A 7790-nucleotide genomic window follows, 5' to 3' on the forward strand; every position below is an offset into this window, starting at 1 on the left:
ATTTTCCACTTACTTGAAACTCTTCTAGCCACTGCTTTCCTTTTCTTCCTTCCTTCTGGATATTTCCTCATTGCTGCAACTTCAATGCTGAATTCTGTTTGCTTTTGTTCTTTAATACCCTACTGTCAACAGATATCAATTCAGCATCAACAGATATCAATTCTGTCACAAAACAATCAGATTCAAAGAGTATTACAGAATTCCATCACAGCACAACAAGGTCCAAAATCAAGGATTAAATTCTGTCTTGCAATAGCTTTCTTCTCAAGATTTCAAATGCAATTGAATGATTTCTATCTGCTGATATTCAGAGCTAAATTGTGGATTTTGCACCATATAGAATTTCATTTTCAAGTGTCTCTTCAACAGATCCATTTCAGTATCCAAGCAGCCACATCTTTTATTTCTGTCTTTCATTCTGCAAATTTTCTGTTTTGTTGTTCTAGCTCCAGAATTCCAGCAATGAACAAACTTCTGAATTGCCAATTTCAAATAAATAATCACAAGAAGAACTTGGCACACACTTGCTATAATTTTTTTCCCGTTTCTGCAGCTTCCAATGGTGGTTGTTTCAGGAAAACTTAAAGAGGATTTAGGTGTCACTTAGATATCTTTCACTCACAGATTTTTTTTTTCTTCCATTTCAAAATCAGCTTCGAGGTCCAGGAACATATATGAAGGAATTAAGTATTTGAATTCTCTGGATAAGGTTTCATAAACTGTAAATTCAGGTAGATGCAGCTGGTATCATAGAGAATTCAGCTTAACAGGACACAAATTCAGCATTTCAGAAAATGAGTAGATGTTCTCCAGAATTAAATCCATCTCAGTTGCATACCTACTGAAACCAGAGCTCAGCATTACCACATCTCTGTTTCTTCTAATCACTACTGATCATAATCAGCATTTAGAATTAAATAAACTGACCAAGATGAACAGCATAACACAAATTCCATCAGAATAGTAAAAACTCCACTGATTACAGCAATGAATTCCAACCTCTGACAATAGCATTGAATTCCAGTGTTTTACAAAATCTGTAAAGTTCAATCAAAATAGCAACATCAACTCAGTAATTTCACTTCCAACAATCAAGAACTCTAATCAGCAACTTTCTGCCAATCCGATATAAATTCTGCATTTCTTGCCATTTCAGTTTAGAATAAAACTAACATTAAAATATCTGATACTCTTCTTCAGCAACAGTACAACAAGAACACGGAACAATTCTTAACAGAACTCCCAATTCCAGAATATAGAGTTTCCAACTTTTCCATATAAAAGAACACTTCAAAGTTCAGATTCTGAATCTATTAAAGGTATATGCAATAATGTTGCCATTAATTTCCTCATCCTCTTGAAAGTCACATCCATTGCACATATGTTAACAACTGAAACGAAATTTATAAACATTAACACAGCTTGATCATAGAATTCAAAATTGCATGATAAATTCAGAACACAATTCAGATTTGCAATTTCTAGAAAATTTGAGTCTCTGCAGCTTATCTTAAATTTTCCATGAAATTCAAGTTACAACAATAAGATGAGGCATGTAGCATTGAGTGTTGTTTCAAATTTAATTCAATTCATTAGCTTTCCATTCCTGTACAGCAGGAATGTTCAGTTTTGAGCATTCTGATGTACCCGAATTATAGCTACAAAAAAAATTCCAGCATCTTAAAATTCTATTATCCAACACGTACACTCATTGAACCTTAACTTCATTGATCATCTACATCAGCCTCAGAAATATGATTCCAGTAGAATGTGTTTCATGTTGTAACTCTAGAATATTGTAACTCATCTCCGAAGTAGACACAACAAGTTACAACTTCTACTTGTATTCCAAGTGCATGATTTTGAATGTAACTTGTTGAATGCAGCAACTTCTTCAGTTTTCAGCAGTCTCTGAATTTTAAACCAAAATTCCAGCAACTAGTTGTTTCTGAAATAGAGTTTAAGAAATGAAATCTGTTGCTGCTGAAGACTTGGCTTGCTGGAACTTCTGCACTGTCATCCTGCTATCTTCAATTTCTGCAGCTTTGCCCATCTCTGTATGGTTGTAGCCACCAACTATTCTCCAATTTAAGCATTGTATTCAGAAATCAGCTTCAATTCCTGAGCAATTCCATTACTATCCAGATCATGTATCAATGCAGAATATTGGTACGCATATTGTCATAACAGCTTAAACATTAAAAATGAAACCCTTCCTGAATTGTTTAACAACTATGCATTTCCAGAGTTCAAAATTTAGCTTTAAAATTCTGCTTACATCAACCTCTAATCACTAGCAGCGCAGAAAAATTTTGCAGATCAGAATTCGAAGTCCAAGTAATCCTTGCACTGAAGTTGAACTGATTAATTCATTTAGTTGTCAGCATGTGTATCACTGTTGAATCTGTAGGTCTCTGAATTTGTCAAGGAAGGAGTACCACTTGACATTAAGAAAACAAAAAGTTTCACTTAGACTCTTTGCAATTGAAATTCTTCAGATTGATGCCAATTAAACACTGCAGTTACAAGGGTTGTATGTTGAAGAATAGTAGGTGATGGAGAGAATGCAGCAATATAATCTTCATCTTGGCTATTTCTGAAACTTTTGTAAAGCTGATTTCTGCGCATCTAAATCTGGCAATGAGACTTTTTAGGAGTCAAATTCTAACTTTCATAGCAAATGCAACTTAATTTCCACTTCAGAGCTGCTTGAAACACAGCAATCAACAAGGAAATAACCAAAACCAATAGCTCTATTTAATCTTGATACATATTCCTTGTGCCACTATTTTTTTTTCTTTTCAGTTGCAGATTCTGTTTTTTTTTTTTTTTTTTTTTTTTCTGTTCTGTGGTGTTCTTCAGTTATCACCTGTTCACAATGCTCACTCCTTTCTGCATTTGAAATCTCATCTCTTTCCAGATTTCCATTTTAGCATTCTACAGCTTTAACATTATGTTTCTATTTCAACAATTCGAATTCTGGTAATCTGAAACTAGCACGGTTCAACAGGGATTCAATTAATTATACTACAAATCAGAACTCCAGAAAACAATTCCAGCAAAGCTTGATGCATTAAACCACTACAAAGTGTGGGGGATTAAACTCTAAGTTTCCTGATCTGCAGGACTGAAGTTTTGAATTTTCAGAAGCAAAGCATGGCTGAATTTGGACAGTGACAGTGTGCAGCAAAATCAGAAGTACTACTTGTATGAACTTGTATCAAATTCCCATCTTGTCTCAGCAAATGACTTCAATTAGAAAGTGTATTGACAGTCCAGAATTTCAGCATCTTGATATTATCAGAATTTTTCCAGCAACTTCAAATTCAGAAATCAGATTCATCATCTTCTTCCTTCATATTTCTCCTAGAGTTTGGAATGTATCAACATAGTACCAAGTCTCAAAATTCAAAGCCATTGTAACTTGCTCTTAACATGATAAAACTCAAGAAATGGAATCATTTAGCATACAATCTTTAGAGCACTTCATTCTTGACAATATTTTCAGCATTTTCTTTTCTAGCACAGTAGCATCCCAACTTGAAAAACCTTAAGAATTTAACTCCATTTCATCTTCCTAAAACTTCATCTTTGGTTTGAATTTGAATCCCGTCCATTAACAAATGAATCCAAGCATTCAAAAGCTCTAAACATCTCCCCCACACTTAAAATCTTGGACATCCTTACTCATCAAGCAATTCATCCAAACTCTCAATGAAATAAAAGAAATATGACAAGCAAAGAGAATTAAGATTTAGAATGCTAGATGAGAATATTTCAAGAAAATTATGAGGAAAGGAATTGGAAAGTATGGGGAACGAAATTGACAAAATCCTCAATTTCCATGCATACTTATGATATTGTGACTTTGAAAGAAGCTAAGCAAGTTCTAGAGTTCAATTATTGCAAGCGCATGCCACACAAAAATAAAATAACGTATAGGCTTAAAGTGGACCTCTCTAGGTATTTTTTTATGCAATCAAGCTCAATTGATCAAAATAGAATCCTCCACCATATTAACCGATATTATGTAAGAAAAGCATTCAATCATGTCACATGACCCAAACTTGATGATCAAATTTAAGAGACTTTTACCATCTTAAAAGTATCACTAGAAAAATTCATCGAGAATTTTATTCAAATGACATGCTATGTATACCAAACTAAATGCAATGTATGAAAGTAAAATGCAAAATAAAATGCAAAATGTAAAAACAAAGTGCAAATGCAAAGTATGAAACTAAAGAAACGTTTAAAAGAGTTTATTAACAAAGCATGAATTAAAATGCAAGATAAAGCAAAATTAGAACCAACTCCCCTTTAATTCTGGCGGTCGAAGAAGATTTAGTAACAAAATCCACACCGGGAATGGAGTACTTTTAGTTGCAATCAATTTCTTTTTATTCTTCATTTTTCCTTTCAAAGCTTTTTCTGGAGGACGGAGGCGATTCAGTTCAAGCATCCACTCCGGAAGCTTGTATTCTCCTACAACATCAATAAAAAGAAACCCCTCCCACACGCATGTGGGGTAAAAAGATAGGAGAATATTAGTGTGGATAGGAAATATGTCAAGAAATGAATCACAACTAATAAAATCAACAAATGGTACCTCTATTGAATTTTCTGTAAAATCACAAGAAAGACTCACCTTGTCAAGTTGATAGGTACCTGGAGTGGTGATTGTTACCTCTTTCTCATCAATATATGGCTCAAGCTCTTTTTCTTGTGAATGTTCATCCTCATGTAGTGATTCTTGGGTGCTTGGCTCCATAGCACAAGCCCCTACACTTACATCTTCAATTCTTGGTGATTCTTGAGGTAATACTTCCAGTAAGCATTCCCCTACACTTAAGTCATCTTCAAAAACATGTTCAGAACCTGAATCACTAACAACATCTTCAACAACAAAATCATTAGGATCAGAAATCTGCATAATTACATAATCATCACAAAAATTACTAGAAAAATCATGTGAAGTAATGGGAGTAGGGTCAGGCCTGACAGAATCGCTACTTTCCATCTCTCCACTGGAGTTTTGTGCTTGCAGCTGATTGATGGTTGATGCAATTTGGTCTATCTGTAATTGTATGTTCTGAATCCTTGAAAATTGTTGCTCTTGATGCTCTCTCATTTGTTGCATAATCTCCTTGAGTTTCCATGTTGACTCATCCATCTGATGATTGTTTTGTTGAAAAGAATTTGGTATAAAATTTGTTGAAACTTCTTGGAACCCATATGAACTCTGGAAAGCTGGATATGGCTCAATAAATTGTCCTTGTGCACTTTCATACCTGAAACATGAATTATCCACCCAATTAGCATTAAAACCATTTGAAAATAAATCATACCTATTTTGTTGATCCATTGTTGGGTAATATTGATACTCAGGCTGAAAATACTGATTACTCTCCATTCCACCTCCAAAATTATGAAAGTATGGATCCATGCTAAAGAAATCTCCTGTTCTTCACTACAACACTAGAAATAAATGTTAGAAGATCCAAGAGCATAAAGTTTCAATCTAATGAAAACATGAACAGTAAAAGCAATTAATAATTCAAGAACAACCCAACATGAAAATACAAAAGAGAAATAGCAATCATATCAATAAAAAAAAATGCTAACCAATTTAAATCACACAATGATCAATCTAAAATAAACACACATTGCTAGTTATGTTCCCCGGCAACGGCGCCAAAATTTGATGTTAGCCTTTTTTGCATGTCACAAGGCTCACCAAATTGATAAAGATTGGAACTCACATAAACTAAATGAAACACGTGTAGTAAGGAGTCCCAAGTCGTATTTTTCCAAGGGTAACTAGTGTATGTGCGTGAATTCTAGATTCGGTTCCAATCATAATCTAATTTCAATTTGAATACATCTTCTGCCAAAATTAGACAACAAAATCAAAATCAAGATCTAAGAAGATTCACTCTCATCTAAATCTGATTAAAATTCATCTCATTAAATTAAAAACAATTAAATTCGGATTCCTTGGTATCATCCAATCAAATGAATCAATTTCTTCATTCTTAACTCACAATCACAGAAATAACTAAATACAAAGCTCAAACAGAATTATAGAAACTGAGATAACATCCAATTTGATCCTGTCCGAACCAAGAGTCAGCGGACGCTGGGCACGTGGCGCTCTCTGCTGGATCCTCGAGTACTCCGGCGAACCTGCAACAAAACCGAGCCGGGAGGGGTGTCCCGGCGACGGTCCTCCGACGCTCAAGTCAGGCGAGGAAGGACAAGAAGGTAGCCTCAAGATGAAGACGTGCATACCTCCGGTGAAGAAATGGAGGCCTTATATAGACCCCTCGAAGAAGCCTGGGCGCGCCAATCAAAGCAGCCACCTGCATTTGACCATGCCCAGGCATGGGTCTGTCAGAAGGGCCATGCCCAGATATGGACCCGTCAGAAAAGGCGTCCATGAGGCCATACTGCTACTGTATCAACCTTTTCATGATGTGACGGCAAGATCCTCCATCGTGCGATCTTATGTACGGCCTAATCATCAGACATGCTTCTGCCGATATTCCATATCCCAAGCCGAGCGCATAGGCCGCTCGGCCACCTTTTTCTCCCCTCGCCCTTATTTTGTCCGGGCGGGTTGCCCGTTCGGCTCTTTGGCCCCTGCCGTTCGGGCTCCCGGTCGGCCCTTCGATCCTCCTGCCTTGGCGTCGAAAACCCAAACCCCTAGATGGGTTATCTAACTCCGCTCGGACATACCCGGATGATCGGCTCGGCCATTAACCGCTTAGTCAGCCCTTCATCGGTTCTCAAGCTGAGACCCTTCAGGAAGTGGGTTCCCCATTCTTACTGCCGGATCACTTGCCTTCCCTTCAAGTCTAGTCGAAGGAGGCCGTGAGTCCGACTGACTGGACTATATGTGTCCGAGCGGGCGGTCATCGCCTTACCGTCGCCTATAATATTCTTTGAGCCGTTCGGCCCTTATGGCGGATTCAGCCGCTCGGCTCTTCATTTTGAATGCCTCGTCGGTCAATGTGGATGCTTGCTTGTCTAAATCTTCTCGAAAATTGTGCAAATCGTTCCCATTAAGTCGCAACACGCGCGGTATGACGCGCATTAATTGCGCCTAGTGGCAAGGCGCCACGTGGCTCTTCCCACGTGGCGGCGATGCTTAGTACGATGGGACGCGATTGCTTTGAAATGGACGGGCGGATGTTGGCCTCGCCTTTCGTGACCTGCATCTGACGGCGGAGGCCGACCAGCCTCGGCAGTATAAAATCTTCTTCTCCTCCCTTCGCCGCATGCTTGCTTGCGCGTTGCCTTCTGCTTCGTTCTGTTGCTGCGGCCTCCGGCGATCTAGCGTCTGTTTTTAGGCGGCGATCACCTCATCGGTGATTCTTTTCACCCGTTTCCTTCCCAGTGAGTCTTCTTCCTTCACTTACTAGGTCTTCTCTGCTCATTTCGCCCCTTTCGTTTCCCTACCTTTGATTTCTTGCTATTCTCTTGTCTCTCCGAGATGGCAAGTTCCTCTGAACCCGTCACTCACGTTCACGGTCCCTGGTATATGACCATGGAGAGTCGGTTTGATGAGGAGGGTGCCCGGCGCCTCGTTCGGACGTATGGGATCCCTGATGACCACGAAATAATTATAGCCAGCCCGTCCGATCGGCCCCATAACCCGCCGATCGGCACCATTTGCTTTTTTCTAGACCAATTCCAGGGCGGCCTTAGATTTCCTACCCATCCATTCATTTTGGAGGTTTGTAATTATTTCCGCATCCCGCTCGGCCAGCTTGTGCCGAACTCCTTTA

This window comes from Zingiber officinale, chromosome 11A (assembly GCF_018446385.1).
Source record: "Zingiber officinale cultivar Zhangliang chromosome 11A, Zo_v1.1, whole genome shotgun sequence".
NCBI lineage: Eukaryota > Viridiplantae > Streptophyta > Magnoliopsida > Zingiberales > Zingiberaceae > Zingiber > Zingiber officinale.